This window comes from Mus musculus, chromosome 4 (genome assembly GCF_000001635.26).
Source record: "Mus musculus strain C57BL/6J chromosome 4, GRCm38.p6 C57BL/6J".
Classification (NCBI taxonomy): domain Eukaryota; kingdom Metazoa; phylum Chordata; class Mammalia; order Rodentia; family Muridae; genus Mus; species Mus musculus.
Genome location: NC_000070.6, coordinates 83377383 through 83399819, shown reverse-complemented (window position 1 = coordinate 83399819; position 22437 = coordinate 83377383). Strand labels below are relative to the sequence as shown.

General features: G+C 44.2%; 2 long non-coding RNA genes across 2 annotated transcripts; one reads left to right on the top strand and one right to left on the bottom strand.

Annotated features, from left to right (window-relative positions):
- Positions 1-7503: 7503 nt before the first annotated feature.
- Gm11184 lies at positions 7504-16745 on the bottom strand. The gene is made up of 3 exons (XR_390685.2): positions 16659-16745; positions 12860-12936; positions 7504-7707 (listed from the first exon to the last, which is right to left on the bottom strand). It is a non-coding gene; the product is annotated as a predicted gene 11184 (long non-coding RNA).
- Gm11413 (predicted gene 11413) lies at positions 9152-21503 on the top strand. Its single transcript, NR_045450.1, has 3 exons — positions 9152-9230; positions 10454-10672; positions 20341-21503. It is a non-coding gene; the product is annotated as a predicted gene 11413 (long non-coding RNA).
- The last annotated feature ends 934 nt before the right edge of the window (positions 21504-22437 follow it).

The following is a 22437-nucleotide window of genomic DNA, read 5'->3' as shown; positions in this document are numbered from 1 at the left end:
GACCAGATTGGCCTTGAACTCACAGTGATCTGCTTGATTCTGCCTCCTAAATGTTGGGATTAAAGGTGTGCTACCACTACTGCCTGGCTTATTTTAAATATTGTAAACTGGCTTTGTTTTCCTTTGGTTTTCATAGTTTTGGCCTTCTGATCACTAGCCCACATCAAGAAAAAATATTTTGCTGGGCGGTGGTGGCACACGCCAATCCCAGCACTCAGGAGGCAGAGGCAGGTGGATTTCTGAGTTCGAGGCCAGCCTGGTCTACAAAGTGAGTGCCAGGGCAGCCAGGGCTACACAGAGAAACCCTGTCTCAAAAAAAAAAAATTAAACCAAATAAAACGTTTAAAAAAATGGGTTTATTTGTGGTTTTGGTTAAAACTTGGGGAGAGTATTCTTTGTCTCTGTTTCCCTACAGTGAGGTATGATTTATAGGGAGGATAGAATCAAACTCAGAGCGTGCTCTCACAGTTAGCCATTGGTCCCAGTGAGTTGAAGTACGAAATAAGCCAAAGCTGGAATTCTGGTGTTGTAGGTTTTTGGGCTCTCCCATGTTGGGAATTGGTTCTAATGCTTTGTCTTATTTCTGCTCCCAAAAGTCGAGCTGCCAAGCCTGAGGGTCTCTGCCCCCAGCAGGATTCAATTGATAATAAAGAATTGCCATACAGCTAATGGCTAGGCAGAGAGACAGGAATGGACTTTTAGATTCCACAGACAAGGGGGAGAAAGAGAGAGGGAGAGGGAGGGGGAGGGAGGGGGAGGGGGAGGGAGAGCTCAGAAGTAGAAAGATGAAACTTAAAGGTCTGCCAGCAACTAAGAATCCCTGGGGGCCACTTCCCCTTTGGATCTGGGGTAGCAGAGATGAAATATAGATTAAAGATGTTAACTCAGGAATACTGGAGGGGAGTGTTTGCTAGCCACAGGGAGGTTTAGAAGTGCCCAGCCATTGCACACATGAGTGTGTGTGTGTGTGTGTGTGTGTGTGTGTGTGTGTCTTTCATTCTCAAATCCAGAGAGCTCTTGAGTGGGTGCAGCACTCCTGCAACCCTCCTGGCTCTATCTCAGCATTCTTTTTGCCTCAGGATGTCCCACCCTCTATTCTACCCTTTCCTATAGGCCATAGGTTCTTAAATTGACAGGTGAGGCAGCCATACAGCACACAAGATATTCTCTCAACAGATATGTATATATTCAGACTGGATTGTCTTTTTGTTCTGTTTGTGTGTACGTGTGTTTACATGTGTGGGGCACGTGTGTTCACATGTGGGAGCTTGAGGCTGATATTGGTAGTCTCCACTTTATTTACTGAGTCTCTCAGTTGAACCTGGAGCTTGCTGATAGCTCAGTCTAGCTGGCCAGCTTGCTCCAGGGATTTCAGTCTCTGCCTCCTGAGTGTTAGAATTATGGTGGGCCACCGTGTCACCCAGAATGGTGGATCTGAATTCTGGTCCATGACAACAGGAGACAGGTTTGGTCTGGGGCTTGTGGGAAGGAATGAGCATAGGGCAGTGTGAGGGAAGGCTTTTGAGGTGATGAGATAGTCCATGTTTGTTTGTTTTTGTTTTTTCAAAACAGGGTCTCTTTATGTAGTTCTGGCTGTCCTAGAGTTCACTATGTAGATCATGCTGGTCTAGAACTCACAGAGATCTGCCTGCCTTTGCCTCTGCCTCTGCCTCTGCCTCTACTTCCTGAGAGCTGGGGTTAAAAGCATGCACCACCAAAACCAACTAATGTTCCATATCTTGATTTTGTTTGTAATTACAAAATTATATATTTAAAATGACATGTCATAGTATATAAATTATATCTTAGTAAAACTGCTTTTAGGGAAGAGACAGTTGTAACTTTCCTAGAAGGAACAATGTCATTTCTGTAAAATAAAGTACCTTTTAACTTTTGGGAAAGGAGGGAAAAAGAAAGGAAAAACGGGAGAAAAACAGGCCTTATCTTTGCTTATTAGTATGCAGAGTAAAATTCTATAGGATGCACTGGAAAGAAAGAGATGTATTAGACAGCAGAAGAGGCTGCGCATGGTAATGCTAACCTGTAATCCAAGCACTGGGGAGGTGGAGGCAGGGACCAGCAGTTGGAGGCTAGTTAGGAATACATAAGACTCTGCCTCAGAAACCAAACCAAACCTGAACAAAACTGAAGAGATAGAACAACACAAAACCCATAAAGAGACATTTAACATGGGTTGTTAGGCACAGCACTCCCCACTTGGAAGAGCCCCAGGAGAGCTTGCATGTAAGCGAGAATAAGCTGCATTCAGGCCTAGGTTGTCCTGGGAATGTTCCCAAGGGGCTGAACACACAAATGTGACCAAGAAAAGAAGATTTGGGAGCGAAGCCATTTTCCTGACAAGATTGGAGCATTATCATTTAGAATTCTCCTGGACTAAATAGCTCTGCCACGTGATAGTCACATCCGTGAGATGGATCTTACTGGTTGTCTTGATGCCGGAGAGAAGCCTTAACTCAGGGAAAACAGGATGGTTGGTTCTTCCTTCACAGACTCTAAATAAAACAACCAGTGAATTAAACCCATGAGCTAGCAATTAAGGAGGACACACAGAATCTGGTTTCCTCTGCTCACTGGACGACGTAAGGCAGATCCCAGGGGGAGATCTTGTATCTCCCAGCCAAGACCAGTTCGTGGTGTCCAATCTCAGCTCATGCTGGTGCCAGGCAAGGAGGAGGTGTGCACAGGATAAAACAGATGGTTATCAAAGAAATACTGTTTTCTCCTTTCTGAGGGGCTATTTAGGACAGGATGTGGTTTGTGGCCTGAATAAGGCACTGAGTTATTTCGGGTTGGATCTCTCTCCTCTAATCATTCTCTTTAATTACAGAAGATAATAACCGCCTTTGTGAGCTACTGTGAGATTTGAGGAGCAGGCATCTAGGCACCTAGCACAAGCCTGGTACTGAATGAGTACCAGGGAATAGTGCATGTTATCTGCAACAGCATCTGGAATATCATATGTTGAATATTAAGTAGTAAACATCACATGTGAACAACAGTGAATAAATGAACAGTGACCTGTGGACGTCTATAGAGGGAAGCTGTTGCCATTACAGCGCTAACCCAGAGAGAGGGTTGAGAAAGAGGCTCTTGCCTTCACTGGGAAGGCAAAATGAGATCTCCAGTGAGGGGCCACAATGGCTATTCTCTTTGTCCTCACATCCATTTCACTCCTTGGAGGCTACTGCTCTGGGTCCTCTTACGCAAGCTCCCTGGCTGGCTGGCTCCCAGTTGGATTGGCCAGTGTGGGCTCTGGCAGTTTCTCATTGAGCAAGAGGAGTGAGTTTCGGAATTTCTTTCCTGATGCTTCTCTGTATCCATGCCATATCTTTGTCAATGCCAGCATCCTTCCAGGATTATACAGCTAGGCTGCTCCTTGATACTCTTTATTGCTTTACCATAGACACCAGGTCTGTGTTATTCAGTATAATGCTCACGGTTTCAGTGGTGGGAAAACTCTTGGCCATCACTGGTTAGTAGCTTCCTCCTTTATGCTCTCCTGCATGGGGTGGTTAATGGCTTTGGTTACAGATCTACAGACAACACCGTTCTTTCTGTGTTCCATTCAGTCTGTTTCTGTAATCCACATGGTGGATGTTATGGTCTATGATAGGACCATCTGAGACACGTACAATTTTTTATCAAGATGGTGACTCGGGGGTCACCAATGTGCCCATTAGTGAATAACAGTTGTGATTATATGACACTATCACTGGGTCGCAAGGATCTAAAAAGGTATTACAATCTCTCCAGGGAAGCATTCTAGGGCCAGGATTCTGGGGGATAGAATTGTGGCACTGCGTTCTGCCTCTCCTTTTACCGTGTCTGGACACCACCGGTACACCACCTCGGGGAGGGCAAGGCAAAATCTGGAACAGGTCCACAGTCCAAATTTCCTTTGAGGCTTCAAACTCGGCTGTATTCCAGGCCTGAAGGAGAAAAGCAGATCCTGGCCCAGTTTGGAGCGAGTGCCAGGTGAGTGTGAGACAGGATGGGGAGGAGGTGGAGGGGAAGCGGGATGGGGAGGTTTCTTAAAGAATCTTAATGTTGGACTGATGAGATGGCTCAGCAGGCAAGAGCACTAACTGCTCTTCCAAAGGTCCTGAGTTCAAATCCCAGCAACCACATGGTGGCTCACAACCATCTGTAATGAGATCTGATGCCCTCTTCTGATGCGTCTGAAGACAGCTACAGTGTACTTATCTATAATAATAAATAAATCTTTGGGACAGAGTGAGCAGGGTTGACCAGAGCGAGCAGAGGTCCCAAATTCAATTCCCAACAACCACATGAAGGTTCACAACCATCTGTATGTATAGCTACAGTCTACTCATATACATAAAATACATAAATAAATCTTAAAAAAAAAGAATCTTAATGTTACAGCTCCTTTAAGTGAAGGCCTTCCCTGTGGCCGTCTTTAATGAAGCAACTCTCTGAGACAGTCTTAGCTTGTTTGTATTTCTTTATTGGGAGTGAGTTTCATACGCCTTAATAGCATGGAGAGGCCATCTAAGTAGTGTGCTACGTAACTGACTGCGTGTGCTCCCCTAGTTGAGGGGCGTGGCTATGTGCTCCAAAGCAGTCATGGACACAGGGAGCTCTACTTATGCCTTCTCATATCTCTGAGATTCCCAGAGTCTGAGCATTCTCCACCTCACTGTGCCCCCGTCTGTGGTACACGTGCCCTAAAAGAAGATCTCAAAGTCCTGGTCCCAGACGAGGGTCTGTCTCCCAGAGAAAGGTTAAGTAATATGCAGTTATTCTTTTTTTTTAAAGATTTATTTATTTATTATATGTAAGTACATTGTAGCTGTCTTCAGACACTCGAGTCAGATCTCGTTACGGATAGTTGTGAGCTACCATGTGGTTGCTGGGATTTGAACTCCGAACCTTCAGAAGAGCAGTCGGGTGCTCTTACCCACTGAGCCATCTCACCAGCCCCGTATGCAGTTATTCTTGGTTTGTTTCACCTTTTCTATAAACTGTAACAGAACTGTAGGCAAGGCAGCGGGAGCAGAGAATCTTTCCCTCCCCATTTCTGGCCAAAAGTCTAAATAAACACACTTCCTTTTATCAATTCCTGTCTCTTAGTTTCAGTCAAACACTGAGCAGAGAACAGATCTGAGATTAAACAGAGTAACTGCATAGCCACGATTGTGCCAGGAAAACTTTTCATGCTCACTAATAATTTTCCTGGAAATATTAGAAATATGGCTGGTAATGTTAAGAAGAAATAGCAAAAACCCAAGTGGCAGAGAGAGTCTGATAGCACATGATAATAAATCAGAGTGGGAAGAGAGCTCCCCCTGTACCTCAACATTACAAGAAATCCAAATTAGGGCTGGAGAGTTGGCTCAGTGGGCAAGAGTACTAACTGCTCTTCCGAAGGTCCCAAGTTCAAATCCCAGCAACCACATGGTGGCTCACAACCACCCATAATGAGATCTGATGCCCTCTTCTGGTGTGTCAAAAGACAGCTACAGTGTACTTACATATAATAATAAATAAATCTTTGGGCTGGAGCGAGCATTGCTGGAGAGAGCAGAGGTCCTGAGTAAAATTCTCAGCAACCACAAGATGGCTCACAACCATCTGTACAGCAACAGTGTACAACACTGTACAACAGTATAGTTTCATATATAGAAAATAAACAAATGAATAAATATCCAAATCTGACATGCCCAAGACATTAAAGCTTGGCCACACAACTTGGTAAGGACTTTGTGGTGGTTTGAACAAGAATGGTCCTATAGGCTCCTGTGTTTGATTGCTTGGTCTGCAGTTGGTGGCTGTTTGGAGAGGATTGGGAAGTGTGTGGCAATACTGGAAGAAATTTGTCACCAGTGGCAGGCTCTGAGGTTTCAATATATCTGAGGTACTCTGATTTGGCCCTGTGCCTCCCACTTGCACACCAAGATGTGAGCTCTCTGCTGTTCCCGCCTCCAGCTTCCATTCCACCTTCCTGGGTTTAACCTCTGAAACCAGAAGGACTTTTCTTTGAAGTCTCCTTGGACATGGTGTTTTGTCATAACAATAGAGCAGTAACTAGGAAGTCCTTATTACCAGATAGGCATTTTCTCTCCCTCATAGATGCAGATATAGGTCTGATTAGACCAGATAAAAAGTAGATAAAGGAGGGATTATTAGGAGGCAGCTCTTGGGAGGGCTCTCTGATCTCACAGGTGAGATCAGTGAAATCACACATTCAGGCTAAAACAAGGGGGTTTTATAGAGCTTAGGCGAGGAGTGATGATGTGCCAGCTAGGAGCTGGGATGGTGTCCAAATATGGCCCAAGACTGTGCCCCTGGGCGGGTGCTCCTGGGTGGGTTGCTGGAAGGGTAGAGACAGGGAGTGATGATGTGTTAGCCAGGGAGTTTTCTATTTGGGGAGGGTTGCAGGAAGACGAGCAGATGGGGTTTCCCAGCTTGTGTAGGGCATAAGCAGGGGTTCCAGCCTAACACTACCTGCTTCCTGTCTTTATTTTTTCTTCCAAGGGGAAGAAGAGGAACAAATTTCAAAGAGGTAATAGCGGCTTGGGGTGTAGTTCACTGGTAAAGCTCAAGTTTAGCATGTATGAAGTTCTGGGTTCAAGTTCCAACACCCCTAAAATAAAACTCAAAGCAAAAAAATAAATATGCATTACTATATATATGCTAGGACCATACTGTTTAGTAGAAAGATTCTGCCGTTCCCGTGGTATAACAGTAACAGCACTGGAGAGATTATTCTGTGTTAAGGAGGTAGGTAGCACCTGTTGACTTTACAGAGAGTTGCCAGAGATGACCATTGAGAGAGAGGTGATCGCTCAGACACAGATTGGAACCACACCCAAGTGTTTGGGAACCTGAGTCTAACGCTAAGCGTTCAGAACATGTGGTTTTTAAAAGCAGAAACTATGTCCTAATGTTTTGCTGTTTAAACCCGAAATGTCCTGAGCAAGAATACAAGCTAGAGGAAGCTCTGCACTGTCATATACAAACCACACTGAAGGGCAGGCTAAAGCCCAGCAGTCAGTGGCCAAGTGGAGGGTTCTGTTTCTGTTTTTGTTTTTAACCTTACAGGTCTTTTGTATGTATGTATGTGTGTGTGTATATATATATATATATATATATATATATATATATATATATATATACACACACACATATATATATACATATATATGTATATATATATATATATATATATATATATATATATATATATATGGTTTCTGGTTTTGTGTTTTATGGGATTTTTCTCTGTGTGCAACTCTGTTTCTATATTCGTTTCTTGTGCTCTTTGTTTTTTCTGTTTTGTTCTATTCCATTTTGTTTTTATTTTATCATTATTACTAAACATGAGTTATTATTAGACATGAAAATAATAATATAAGAATTTTATAGTAGAAGTGCTTTATTAAACATAATCAGCCCAACAGGGTAGATTTCAGAAATTTGAAGAACATAAAACTGAAGGAAAAAACAACAGCAGACTCAAGTTTTCAGGGTGTGCAGCAAACTCGTGGTGAACAGCCTCTTAGTGACAGCTGCCCTTAGACAGCACTAGCAAGAATAGTCTTCTGAAGTCAGTTGCCGCAGGTAACAAGCCAGAAAAGCAGCTCCTTTCACAGAGCATCCAATGGGGCAGTGAGCTGGCTCAGTGGGTGTGCTGGCTAGGATCATGACACCAGCTGGGGTTATCTGAAAGGGAGCCTCAGTTGAGCGAATGCTTCCATAAGATCTGCCTTTGATTGATGGAACAGGGCCCAGCCCTTTATTTAATTTCTTGTTATAATCATAGACATTCTGAACATCTTTTCAAAAGGAAATTTCCTATTATAATCAATTTTTTGTCCTTTGTAAATCTCTCTCTCTCTCTCTCTCTCTCTCTCTCTCTCTCTCCCTCCCTCCCTCTCCCTCTCCTTCTCCCTCTCCTTCTCCCTCTCCCTCCCCACCCCCAAGCTGTTAGCAGAGTTGTTATGGTCTAAGCCTTGACCTTGAAGTCCTTAAGAGACTATGTTTGATCACTTGTCCTCAAATAGAGCAATCAAGGAGACAGGCAGAGATTAATTTATTCAGTCTTTCCACTGTTAATCCCACAGATACAAGGAGAAAGAGCATGGACCCAAATCATGGTCAAATTAAGTAATGCTAGCAATTGATTAAAACAAGCCTTTTCTTTATTTGTGTTCATAATTCAGTCTCTCCTTTTTTTTTTTTTTTCTCTCTTTTCTTTTTTCTTTTTCTTTTTTTGTTTTTCGAGACAGGGTTTCTCTGTGTAGCCCTGGCTGTCCTGGAACTCACTCTGTAGACCAGGTGGCCTCGAACTCAGAAATCCAATTGCCTCTGCCTCCCGAGTGCTGGGATTAAAGGCGTGCACCACCACGCCCGGCTAATTCAGTCTCTCCTTAAAGGTGGGACTCAGGAGATCAACATTGAACATGGGTAAGCTAAGGGTTTTTATACTCAGGAGTAGGGGGTTTCCAAATGGGGGATTTGGCAGGCAAAATAGGTAGAATTACAGAAACAAAGCATAAGCGTAATAAATTGGTCATAACAACTTCCTGAAACAAAGATGTGTTTGCAAGGTGGTCCTAATAAGGCAGGAACAAGGTGGTCTAACAAGGTGGTCATAATAATCTTGTGAAACAAAGACATGGTTGGTGTTTCTTGGAACAGGCAGTACAGAACCATTTGTAGTTAAGGTTACAGGTGGAACCTAGCCCAGTCCTTGAGAGACAGGTTTAATCAGAATGAACTAATTTGTCCTTAGTGTCAGATGATTTTTAAGCCTGGGATAGAGGCAGGCTGATTATCAGCCACATTTGGAAGAGGAACAAACACGGAAGTAGAGTGACTCTCAAAACATGAAATTTAGGATAGATAAAGGGCAAGAGGTATATAAAATCAAGCAGTTGGTTCAGGATGGAGTCTAGCTCTGGGTCCTCTTCCAGGGTGGCCTGACAAGTTCTCAGAGCTCTGTGAACTCTCTTGTTGGGAGGCAAGCTCTGCCTCTGGCTGACACCTGGGCCACAATCTCTTTCTTCTCCCAGCGTGAGAGACAGGGAAATGCCAGTCTTGGAAGTGGGAGTGTGTGGGGGAGTGTCCATGTCTCAAGAGTCTGATCGCCAAACAAGGAAGGAGTACAAAGTGTCTCCTTGGAAGATCCCTCCTTCCAGACAGCTACTGTTCTGGAACCCAACACTGGATCTGGGGCATGTGAGGCAAGTTCTGTAGCACTGTGATAACTCCTAGGCTTTCTAGTCATCTGAATTCTCTTCTCTCAGGTGCTAAGTTGTTACACTTGCAGCAATGTAATGTGTAGGTAGAGCCTGTTTTTGTTAATAAGTGTTAACTTCTCTCTCTCTCTCTCTCTCTCTCTCTCTCTCTCTCTCTCTCTCTCTCTCTCTCTTTTGGTTTTTCGAGACAGGGTTTCTCTGTGTAGCCCTGGTTGTCCTGGAACTCACTTTGTAGACCAGGCTGGCCTCTGCCTCCCAAGTGCTGGGTGCTGGGATTAAAGGCATGTGCCACCACTGCCCGGCAAATGTTAATTTCTCATTTGGGCACATGAAGTAACTAAAGGGAGGAGGTAAGCCGGGGCTGGAGAGATGGCTCAGGAGGGACTGCTCCCAAAGTGTTTCTGAGTTTCATCCTTTTTGTTTGTTTGTCTGCAGTCAGCCTGATGGGTGAGGCCTGCGCCTTGAATTTAATCTGATTGGTTGGCTGCCTGTGACTGACTGACTGACAGTTCTGTGATTGGCTGAGACTCCACGCTTTGTGACAAAAATAGACAAGTTAGGTTCTCAGCCTCCCCATTAAACTAGGTTCCAGTTTGCTACAGTAGGAGCTCAATGTATGGAGGCAGCCTCAAGTCAAATTTAATTAACACAATTTCTTGTCATAAAACCACCCATGAACGTTGAATAACAACTACGGCCTGAGGTGAGCTCGTCAATAGCGAATTAGTCTATACAGAATCTCGGTAGAGTCAACAGCCAGCTCCACTGATCGTTTATGCATGGACAGTGTTTCAGAACGAGTAGCTAAGGCCACGCTAGTGTGCTCCACTAATAGGTGAGCTCGGAGGGTTTCAAAGAAGAGAAAAGCAGCTTGCAAATCCCACTGGTAAGTCAAAAACATCCTTAAATATCTCCAAGCTAAAGTAAATGAGGATGGCGGTCACCTTTATAAAATGGAACAGCCACATGCCAAGCCCTGAAAGCATTATTAAATTGCATTCCTTATTGACTTTAGTGTAGGGAAAGAGGGGGAGAAGGGAGTAGATTCTTGGGGGCATAAAAATGAGATTACGGGGCATTGATCTGGGTTAGCACCTGACTTGTTTTTTGTTTTTTTTGTTTTTCTCTTGTTTACTCTCATTTTCCATTCTCTCTCTCTCTCTCTCTCTCTCTCTCTCTCTCTCTCTCTCTCTGGTTTTTTGAGACAGGGTTTTCTGTGTAGCCTTGGCTGTCCTGGAACTCACTCTTCTTGAAGGCAGAGATAGTACCCAGATACAGATGTAAGAAGAATGACTACCGGTGATTAAATAAGATTCTATGGACCCGAGCTGGAGCGCTGCTGGAGGAGAGCGGACCTGAGCTGCAGTATCATGAGCCCCTTTGGGGGGCCGGAGGAGATTTTGGGGAAGAGGTGCAGGACCACAGAGGTGAGGTACACAACCAGGTCTGCATGGATGAATGGATAGACGGACTGATACTAGATATAATTGGACAGAGAGGGTCAAACACTGGGGACTGAGTTGTACTGTACTGAAGCCCCCAAGTACAGCTGGGAATTGTCTGCCTGTATGTCTCTTGAGGTACATGGCTGTGGTCTTAAGGAAGACTCCCTTGTCTTCCCTGAGTAGGCTGAAACTTTACCTCAGACTCCAATGTGTTAATGGCTTTTACTCAAGGTACAAAAAGACTCTATGCCTCCCTCTTCAACTCTGCTTCCCAAACCTAACACCTGGAAGAGGTAGCTTTAAGGAATCAGGTCCCGCGGGTCCTCTCCTCCTTTGTTGCTGGTCTCCCTGCCTCTAACTCAGGACCTGTGCTGCCTTCTGATGACTCTCCCAGGACCTCTGAGACCCATGTCTGTCTCTTCCAGGAATTCTGGTACTAGGTCAGAAATTCCTCTAGGTTTTCGGTCTGTTCCATTGCCTGTGGGATTCAAAGACTGGAAGGGAACCCAAGGATCCTAGCTCTCCCTCCCTCTCTCCCCTTTCTCTAGGCCTGCTTGAGTCACACTTTTTTCCCCCCTCCTGAGACAGGGTTTCTCTGTGTAGCCCTGGCTGTCCTGGAACTCACTCTAGACCAGGCTGGCCTCAAACTTATGATTAAATAAAGTCTACCATAGGTCAAGAGGCAGAGCCAGCAACCAGTTGGCAGAAAGTGAACATAGGATTATTAAGGAAAAAACAAAACAAAACAAAACATACAAACCAGAGAGTAAGAGTGAGTCAGGAGGATGGATAGAGATGCACAGGAAGTAGAAGGGAGGGGCATTGAGTTTGAAGGACTTTTTTTGAGATAGCATGAGAGAGATGCATTCCTTCTGGGATGTAGGCTGAGGAGGAAGGACAGCTGGGTGCTTTCTCTGTTTCTCTGAGCTAGCAGGCTTTTAGCCCAGTATATGGTTCCTAAGTCTTCACTGGTAAAACTGAACAATTGAGATTTTTGTTTAAAAAACAACATGTTCTAGGACATTTATGTTGATATTTTCTTCTCTGCCATGCTTGAAAAAGCAAAGCTCACATCTGGGCCTTGGCAGTGTTTTGTTTTGTTTTGTTTGTTTTCAGACTCTCTCCATTCCCAGGACCCCGACTGTCACCCTTCTGGGAATGCGTTGGTCCCCTCTAGCAACACTAAATAGTATTATTATACTAACTCCAGAGATCTGATATGCACATCACTTCCTCACCTGCAGATCCAGGGTGTGGAAAAGGCCTCCCTTAAGGCAGTAAGCTAAGATCTAAGAAATCACCTAGAGGGCTAATGAAAACCTGGTTTCTCTTATGAACTGCCTGACAGAGCTTTTTCACGTATAACAACCTGTGATCTGAATTCAAAGGCGGGAAATCTATGTTTACATACCTAGTCAACGCATCTCCTAATCTCCTCAGACACTGGGAAAATGCTCCCTACACCTGAGAATAGCCTTTAGACTCTTCAAAAGTACCTCATTAAAGTACCCTTTAAAAGCTTTAATAAAGTAGGCCTTTAATAATAATAACTAGACAGCAAGCATATAAAAGACCAGGTTAAATAACAGTGAATTAGAGGAACTCTGGGTCAAACCTTGCCCTGATCCCTGAATTCTACTGGACACTAACCAGCATGGACCATTAGGGGACATTGAGAATTGAACTGATGTTAAATCACTGGGTGGTGGCTAGCTATTCCAAACCTTAACTCTGAGCCAGGATTCCTAACACCTAACTGGGCTGGTTAGTTTTTTGTCAACTTGACACAAGCTAGAGTTAGCCAGTAAAAGGAACCTCGTTGAGAAAAATGACCCCATCAGATTGGTCTGTTGACAAGCCTGTGGGATATTTTAATAAATGATTGATTTAGGGGAGCCCAGCTTACTGTGGGGTGGTGCGATCTCTGTGTAAGTGCTCTTGGGTTGTATAAAAAGAAGGCTGAGCAAACCATGGGGAGTAAGTCAGTAAGTAGCATTCCTCCAAGGTCTGTGACTCAGTTCCTGCCTCCAGGTTCCTGTCTTGAGTTCCTGCTCTGACTTTCCTTTGTACTGGACTGTAAGCTTTAAACTAAAATAAACTTTCTCCTCCACAAGTTGCTTTCGGTCATGGTGTTTCTCACAGAAATAGAAAGCCAAGTAGGACACTAACCTTTTGGGATCAGATATTGAAGATGTTGCTGCCAGACCCAGAAGTGCTCACAGACATTGCTGTCACTAAGGACAGACCTAGAATAAACATCACAGGTGTAGGCCAGTCAATATCTTTCCTTTTAGACTCATTCATCTTTAACTGAATTCTCAAGACTAATGGCTTCACCCTTTGTCTTTTTTTGTGGAGATGGATGGCCTTACCTCCCAACCCCTTAAAACCTAGCCACTTCCCTGTGTCTGAAGACACATGGATTTTTACTTATCCTGTCTCCACTTTTAGGATGAGAGAGTCTATTCTCCACGGATACTGCTTTCTCTGTTCACCTACGCACAACCCATTTGTGGGGGAAAGTGAGGACGGAGCCTATGAAGATGACCGGGATTTAGACTCCGGAGACCAGCATCAGATGGTCGAACTTTATTGTTCATTGCACGAGCTTATATATAGCTTTTTAGGCAATTAGGGTATGTTTATGTACTCAAGGGTACAACCTGTGTTGTTTAGCCAAATCTGACTGGCTTGTTCATGAGCCTGTAGGGGAGGGTCCAATCTCCTGGGGAGATTTCCATGAAGCAGAGGAAGCAGACCCCACCCTGGCCTTGGCTCACTGGTATTCGGGAGCCATGTCAGGTCATACACTGTACAGTGGATCAGGGCTCTTCTAGGAGTCACAGGAGCCTGTGGTACCTAGCACTCTGTCCCTCTTCTTCCTCCACCGGGTTTCTCTCCACATTCCCTACAGGAATTATTTTATTATTATTTTAGGACTGAGTACTTCCAATAAAAGGGATTTGCTGTGGGGCTGTTTATCCCTTATATATCTAATGGCTTGGATTATAAAAATTGCAACTCTGCCTCCAACAAGAATAGTAGCACAAATGAAAAGGTTTGCAGGGGAAACAAGATGGAACAGCTTTGACCCTATGTCCTTAAAGAGTCCAGCCATTTGGCCCAAGGTAACAACAGCTATAAGAGTAGCATTAATGGAGACAATATCTTGATGCAGCTGATGTAAGAAAGAAAGAAATGAGGAATTCCATGTGTCTGTGATATAGCTATGCTGTAAATTTAGTGTTGTCGTATTATTAAGGTGTGTTTGAAATAGTGTTAAGCTAAGCAGGATAGCATAGATGACAATTGATTTGAACAAGATCCCATAGATGATGAACATCATCTTGTAAAAGTCCCACTTGATGGTGTAAATTTAACACACCTAATTTTAAGAGCTGGTTTCCTGCTTATCTAAAGCAGAGGCCATCAGGGTTGAAATCGTATTGAGTGCAGTGGCCGCCTGCACAGAGTTTTTGCAAGGCTATAACTGCAGTGGCTGCAGCTAAGAGCCCTACCACTGTGGCAGCAATGATGGCAGATATGCCTTAGTCTCTTGTAATGATACAGGGATGGGGCATGGTCAGAGATGCAAGTTTCCCAGTCCAGCCATCGGTGGCATTTACCAAGCCCTAGGTCAGTAGTGGTTCTTGGAGAAGCATGGCAGTATCCCCATTCACTGGATCCTAACAGAGGGAGAGAATACAGTTAACTTTTGAACAGTTTAACTCAGCATTGAGAGTGTCACTTTGGAGACAGACCAGAAAGAAAAAGGAGGTCTCACACAGGGATGTGCAGTATGGGCCAACTTGGGCACTGGACACCCATGTGATGTGTGGTTGGCAGTCCAAGAAGCCTCTGAGAAAGGTCTGGTTTGATTTCCTTCCAAGAGGGAGCCATAAAAGGAGCAATTCTGAATGGGGATAAATGGCCTATAACCTATACAGGACCAGGGGTCAAAGAGGCATGGCAGCCCCAGACTGATTCCAGAGGCCACCAGTCATCAGGTTGTGGGTCTTGCTAGAAAAAATGAGGAGGAGATTAGTGAGACACATTGCAAAATTGTCCTTGGGGGTTGTGGGGTTATGAAGTACTTTAAAAAGATTTGTGTGTTTGTTTGTTTGTTTATTTAATGCATATGACATATATACATATATGACCTATGTATCAGAAGAGGGCATCAGGTTCCATTATAGATGGTCATAAGTCACCATGTGGTTGCTGGGAATTGAACTCAGGACCTCTGGAAGAGCAGTCAATGAGTGCTCTTAACCGCTGAGCCATCTCTCTAGCCCATTTATGAAGTATTTCAGTGAAGTGGTTTCTTTTTTAAAATTTTTTGTAGAAAGAGGGAAATTTGTCATTAGCATATGTAGGCCCATTTTCTGTTTTTATAGCAAAGGGCACACCCATCATTAACATTGTTATTTTTATAGATGTAATGACCATTTTTTATATTTTTGGGAGTTGTGTCATGGTAAACATGTAAGAGGAACAGGTATCAATATTTGTATGTACATATTTGAGGCACGTGTGTCAAGTCTATTTGCTACACAGGGCATTTGGTCTTAGGCCACAGGGGCTTACTTTGGGGGCTGGTAGGGTCCCAAGGATAGTAATGGCCCACAAGTTTGTACCAAAGACTTAGATGAGGCTGATGCCAACTGGGGAAACAGCTTGTGTAGGGAAATGGCAGGATTAAAAATTTTACAACTTTATGATGCCATAAATTGGTGAATTTTAAGGGCTTGTTGAGGGTTCTATATGCCCTACTTGTAATTTTTTTTTTTACAAGCTTTAATAATTTAGTATATTTGTCGCCCCCTACAGGCCCCTCTGACGCCTACTGGGGCATCAGAGTTTTAAGTGAGTTTGAGGGGGAACTGGAACCCTGTGTCAGCAACAGCTGTAGAATTGGGGGCGCTGCGTATCCAGTTTATCCTGGATTATGTAGTCATCATTAAAAGACCTTATTGTCTGTTGTAATCATGGCATCTGTGTCCTCAAGTACATCTCTGTCCCATAAGTTATTTGGCAGGTTTAATAAGACCAAAGGCCGTATGGCTCCTTGGTTACTATCATTATCTTGCCAGGTTATGGGCCAGGCAGTCTGCCAGAAAGCAGTCAAGCTTTTTTTTTTTTTTTCCCTTGAGTCCTGTGACAGAGCTTTTAAGGAGGCAATTTGTTTTGCCCCTTTGCCCAAGATACCTCCAAATATGGCGCCTTTCAATTTAAGCCTCATGGGGCCTGATTTTAACTATTTTAACTATTTTAACTATGGGAATAGTTAGATTTTAAATCTATTTAAATATTTAATATTTAAATAGATTTTAACTATTTTAACTATGGGAATAGTCCATGATAGGGCTCACCTTTGTTTTCCCTTACTGTGAGTGCTGGAGACTACTCTGTTGGGAGTTTAATGGCCGACCATTTTTTGTTTTCTCAGATTGACAATCCTTTTCCCAATGAAACCTTTTTTTTACATTTAGGGGATACTGAGGTTGACCTCTTTTTTTCTTTCTTTCTGATTTTTATTAGGGGATCGCCTAGAAAAATGGCCTTGGTCCCCCCCACCCCTGCCCCCTTCCCCCGGCAGCCCCAGCGCCCTTTTCTTTATTAGTGCCATCCTTTGCTTGTAAATGGACACCGAAAGCCACTGCCAAGCTTTCAGCATTGCCTGAGCAAATGCCTGTGTCTTTGGTAGCATTTTTCTGGTCCTCCAGCTCTCTATTCCTTATGGGAGTGACTGCTTTGTGAGCTTCCGAGCTTCCGTAGTGGCCCCTTCCCAAATCTATTCCTCAGCAAGGGCCTCTGTCTCGGCACGATGGCTTATGTGGTGGTTGACTGCTGTATGAAGGAAGCAAAATCAGCAAAGGATTCGGCGGGCAGGCTTTTGTTTAATCTATGAAGAGGCACTGTCGCTCCTTTTGTTACCCTTTTCACAGTTCATGACACATAGCCTCACCTGATCCAAATGATTAGGAGGGCCCCCATTTGTACTGGAGAAACACAGTTCCCTCACCCTGCAAGGAATCTGGTGGCAGCTGGATGCCCCGATTTAAACTGTCATTAACCGGCACCACCCCCTTGTCATAGAACGGCGCCTTCCATTGCAGGAATTGGGCCTCAAATAGGATAGCTCCCATATTGGTTTTCTAATCGTGAGGGGTGTTCAAAGTGGTGCCATGGACTCAAACATTTGTTCCACAAAGGGAAAATGTAGCCCCCTCTCTGCCACAGCTTTCCTAAACTTTTGTGATATCTCTAGAAAGTAGGGCTCCTATGTACGTATGTACGCACGCTGCTGTTGTGGATGGTTTCCCCCTTGGGTTGGGTGGAGGACTATGGGAAATGCAGCTGCAAGAGATTTCTGTGAAGACAGAGGAAGCAGCCACCACCCTGGCCTTGGCTCACTGGTATTCGGGAGCCTTGTCAGACCATACACTGTAGAGTGGGATCAGGAATCTTCTAAGAGTCGCGGGAGCCTGTGCTGCTTTGCGCCCGTCCATCTTCTTCCTCCACCACCGGGTTTATCTCCACACCCCCCACACCCGTATGCAGATTCTTCTCACCTCATGCCTTTTTCTGCTCTCACAGTCTGTCAATCCCATGATCTGGGACACTGAGAATTTCTTGAGGACCATAACATCATTCTCCTATTAAAAACTCCTCTAAAGATCATTGTCCTGGTTAGGGTTGCTGTTGCTGTGATGAAACACCGTGGCCAAAATCAAGTTGAGGAGGAAAGGAATTATTTGGCTTATATTTCTGTTCATCATCAAAATAAATCAGGACAGGAACTCAAATAGGGCAGGATCCTGGAGGCAGGAACTGAGGTGGAGGCCAGGGAGGGGTGCTGCTTACTGGCGTGTTTCCTCTGGCTAGCTCAGTCTGCTTTTAAAAAGAGCCCAGAATCACTAGCCCGGGGGGTAGCCCACCTATTATGGGCTGAGGCCTCGCCTATCCATCACTAATTAAGAAAATGCCTTTTAGGCTTGCCTATAGCTAGAGGCATTTTCTTAGTTGAAGTTCATCCTCCTGGATGGCCTTAGCTTGTGTCAAGTTGACATGAAACTGTCCAACATAATCATCAATTTTGCCAGCTGGTACAAGATCCCTTTCCCTGTCACAGCATTGTAGAGTTTCCAACTAACCAAGAACAAGCCTTTCAATTCCAGCCTCCTCTACAATATACCCATTCTGGCTTTCAACCATGCTCTGCCACACCTGGACGTACTTACCTGAAGCAGGGAAAGACTTGAATTCTTCCTTAGAAGACACACGAGCCAAGCCAATGTGATCATTGACCAGATGTTCTGAGAGAATCCTTTTGCTGGGTCACAATGTTTTATTTTAGAAATATTCCTTAATTTTTTTTTTTGTTATTGTTGTTGATGGTGGTGGTGGAGGAGGAGGAGGTATGTGGTGGTGGTGGTGGTGGTGGTGGTGGTGGTGTGTGTGTGTGCATAGGTAAACTCATGCCATGGAACATGTGTGGATGTCAGAGGAACTCTCTGAAGCTGTTTTTTTCCTTCCACTGTGGGCTTCAGGAATTGAATTCAGGTTTGTGCAGCACGTATTTTTACCTCTGAGCTATTTCATTGGCCTGGAATAATTTTTACACTGGACCAGAGTATGACAGCTTGCTGAATTCCTTCTGGTGGGTTAATTTTGATTGTCAGGGCTCTCAGGCTGGCGTTCCTGTGCCCTTGATGCTGGGAGTACTTTAAAAACCCACCCTCTGACTGGTCTACTCTTTCCCACAGTGCCAGTGTTTTAAAAACCTGTTGCTTATGACACAGCCAATCAAACTGCCTTTGTTTATCATCTGCTTTTGCTGAATATGTGTCTTTACTGATTTTCAGCTTTGATTCTCCTCCTGTCTTCTTGATACAGGTCTGGCCATCTAGCCTAGACTTCCTTTGAACCCTATATCCTTCTGCCTCAGTTTCTCAAGTAGTTGGATAACAGGGGTATTTGTTTCTTTTCTGCTGCTCTGATAGAACACCCCAAGAAATCAACTTAAGAAATAAAGGGTTTATTTTGACTTACAGTCCAGGACCTGAACAGTCATTCATTATAGGAAGGCATGTCTGTAAGAAGATGAGGTAGTCAGGAAGGAGAGCGAAGAGGGAGCAGGACCAGGTTATAAAAATATCAGCCCATCTTCCTATGATATACTTTCCCCAGCAAGGTCCTTCCTCACCCCCACCCCCACCCCAGACAGGGTTTTGCTATATAGCCTAGCTATCTGGGAACTCACTATGTAGACCATGCTGCCCTTGAACTCACAGAGATCTGCTTGCCTCTGCCTCCCTGGTACTGGGATCCTGTGCCACCACCACACAGCAAGACTCTATCTTCTAATATTTCTATAACCTATTGAACAGCACCCCTAGCTGGAGACCAAGTGTTCAAACACATAACCCTATGGGAGACATTTCGTGTTTAAACCATGACCTTTAGCCTCCTAATGGTTTTTCCGGTCTTACTTTTCTTAGGTAATTGTGGTTGTTACCCCTGGCTACCATCATACTAGTTATACCACTTAGAGACCTGAGAACAAAAGCCGTTTCCTATGTCAGTGAAATCATTGGGTTTCCCAATCATGTAGGTAGGCAAATCAGATATTTGTAGCTTGGGTACAAGTTAGTCTCTGTAGAGTTTATGCATTGTTAATGCCTTGGCCCCAGTTCAAACCAAATGAATCACACTGGAGCCAGGCACCAGGATTTTGAAAGAGCTTCCCAGACGATTTTTTTATGTGGCCAAGATGGCAAAGTGGTGACTTATATCCTGTCAGCATCTTGCTACTATTTGGCTCAGGGATCAGTTTTTCTTAGTCGTTTGGATACAGAACATAATGGTGGGGCATATCTGGGGGCTTGCTCTCACCTGTGAAGTTCCAGGGTCTGTTTGTTGAATGGCTGCCCCTGGGATACGTGTATTTTCATGTCCTTTGCCCATTTAGAGAAAGGTGACTTTTTCACTAGTTTCATAATCATGCTCCTTCCATGTCCCTGATCGTCCAGCCAAACCAGTGGCTACAGCCATGAATAAGTATGTAACCATATATCTGGCCATTTTTCCTCTCACCGGGCAAAGTGTATGTCTCTGTGAAGTGCCTGGGCTCCTGCGCACTGTGCTGGTTTCTCTTCACCAGAGCCTTTGAGGGCCGTTCTGGGAAAGTGCTGTAACATAACTGCCCACGCCTGGATCATTCCTGCCTAGAGTGGAGAACCAGCAGTGAACCAGGCCCTAGCATGCTCTTCTTCTACCAATCATAGAGCATCTTCCACGAAGTTATAGATGCTTGCCTGTGTACAGAAAGCCTTGTAACATAAGTGAGGAGCATGGACATTTAGACAGGTTTATGTAAGTAGTTTGTATCCTTACGACCTGCTCTGGCCTGATCACATAATATGCTGCCTCCATTTTATAATGGACAGTTTCTGTGCTTTATGGCCTTCTGGGCCTTCTGATTCAAACACATGTCATTGCATTCCATGGGAAAACACTGTGCCTCCTGGGGTACATTGGTATGTCCTTCTGGAAACATTGTCTTGGGTAACTATGATGGATTTCTTTTTCCTCAATTAAATCATTTGAAGTGGGAACGATCCACTTTTAATCTGTTTCTTTTGAAGATGGGAAGATCGACCTTTAATCTGGGCCACACCTTCTGCTGGAAGCCTACATAAAGAAATGGAAAAAGGAAGATTGCTTTCACTTGGCTTGACTTTCCTCTCCATTGCTGACAAGCCCATTCCTCCAGTGGCATCAGAGATTATGTCTTGAAGATTTTAGCATAAACTGAAGATACTCAGCTGAGATATTCAGCCCTGTGGACTGAACAACATTCTGATACTAGATTCTTGGAATTTCTGTTGGCAGACAGTCATTGTTTGGATTAGCTAAACCACAGCCTGTAGGCTACTCTAACACATCCCCTTTCTATATCTAAATTTAGATGCATTCTACCAGTTCTGCTCCTTTAGAGCAGTGGTTCTCAACCTGTGGGTCCCAACCCCTTTGGGAGTCAAATGACCCTTTCACAGTGGTGGCATATTAGATATCCTGCTTCTCAGATTTTTATATTACAGGTCATAACAACAACAAAATCACAGCTATGAAGTAGCAAGAGAGGCCAGAGAAACATGTAGGTACCCATATGGAGAGCAGAGCAGGGCAGCACAACATGCAGAGAAACGAGGGACAAATGGTTAGGAAGCAGGTAAAGAGAAGTGACAGCTGAGGAATGGACCCTAGAATTTGTAATTAAATTCTGTGGGTGGCAGAAGCCCGCAGAAGCAAATGCTGTGTATATAACTTAAGAGAAGACACTACATGGAGTAGCAGAGAGATGCACCAGCCAGTGCAGAGAGAATGTCAAGTGGATGAGGCTACAAACCCCCAAAGCCTGGCTTCAGTAATTTACCTACTCCTTTAAGACTCTGTCTCCTAAAGATCCCATAGCCCCTCTAATCAGCGCCACCCACTGAGAACCAAGTGTTCAAATACACCAGCCTACGGGAACACTTCTCATCCAAACCACCACACGATCACCGTTTGTTTTCTTATTTATTTATTTATTTATTTATTTGAAACAGGGTCTTACTGTATAGCCCTAGCCCACCTGAAACTCATCATGTACACCACGCTGGCTTCAAACTCACAAAGATCCATCTGCCTCTGCCTCCCCAGTGACAGAATTAAAGGTGTGTACCATCATGCCTGGCCTGACAGGATTGTTTTGTATGTTTATTCTCCTTTGTTAGAGATTATTTGAGGCAGTTTCTAGTATGGCTACAATAAAAATGAAAATGTAGAAGGGTCAGGGAACCTTAAAATGCCACTGTGAGCATGGACCACGGAAATGAGGTAGAGCATGTGTTAATTCCAGAGACGGCAGGAGAGAGCCACTGACCCAAGCCGTCATGTCCGTATTAAGTAAAGCAAGCTTTTTATTCACGTACACAGGCTGCCTCCCCCTAAGGCAGGGTCCCAGTGGTCAGCCATGGATGTGTAGAAGACAAGACTTATATGGTATAGGGGTTTTCAAAATGGAGGAATTGGTGGGTAAAATAGTCAGGGTTACTGGAGCAGAGCAAATAACTGAGTCTTAAGGACCTCTTGAGACAAAGTCATGGTTGTAAGGTGGGCACAGGCATAACAAGGTAGTCACAGGTGGCCGTATAACCTTTTGAAACAAAGGTAGCATTGCAAGGTAGTTGTAAACACCATTCTGAAGTTATTTATAACTTTTTATATTTACATGCTATTCCTGAAGCAGGCAGTACAGAGCTATTTGTAGTTAAGGTTACAGATGGGGATAGCCCAATCCTTGAGAAACAAACAGAGGTTTGATTATAAACAGGAATAAACCCAGTGTATATTTACTATAAGGTGGCTTTTAAGACTAAGAGGGAGGCAGGCTAGTTCTTCACATGTAGCTAGTACCCAGGCAACATAAGCTATTGCTAGCTGGACAGCTATATCTGTTGGCATCAAAAGACCTGTTTTGCAGACCCCTCCAAACCCAGAATGTCACACATAGGTATCATCATGTGTTGCTATGGCTACCACAAAGAACCCACTTCCCACACTCACCTACGAACAGATTACATCACAGCATATATAAAAGGCAGACCTTTCCCCACTTCTTCCCCTTTTTTTTCTTTTCCCCTTTGTCTTTCTCTTTGTCCCCAGTGAAACCTCTTACGTGTGAAACTGCTTTGGCCTGG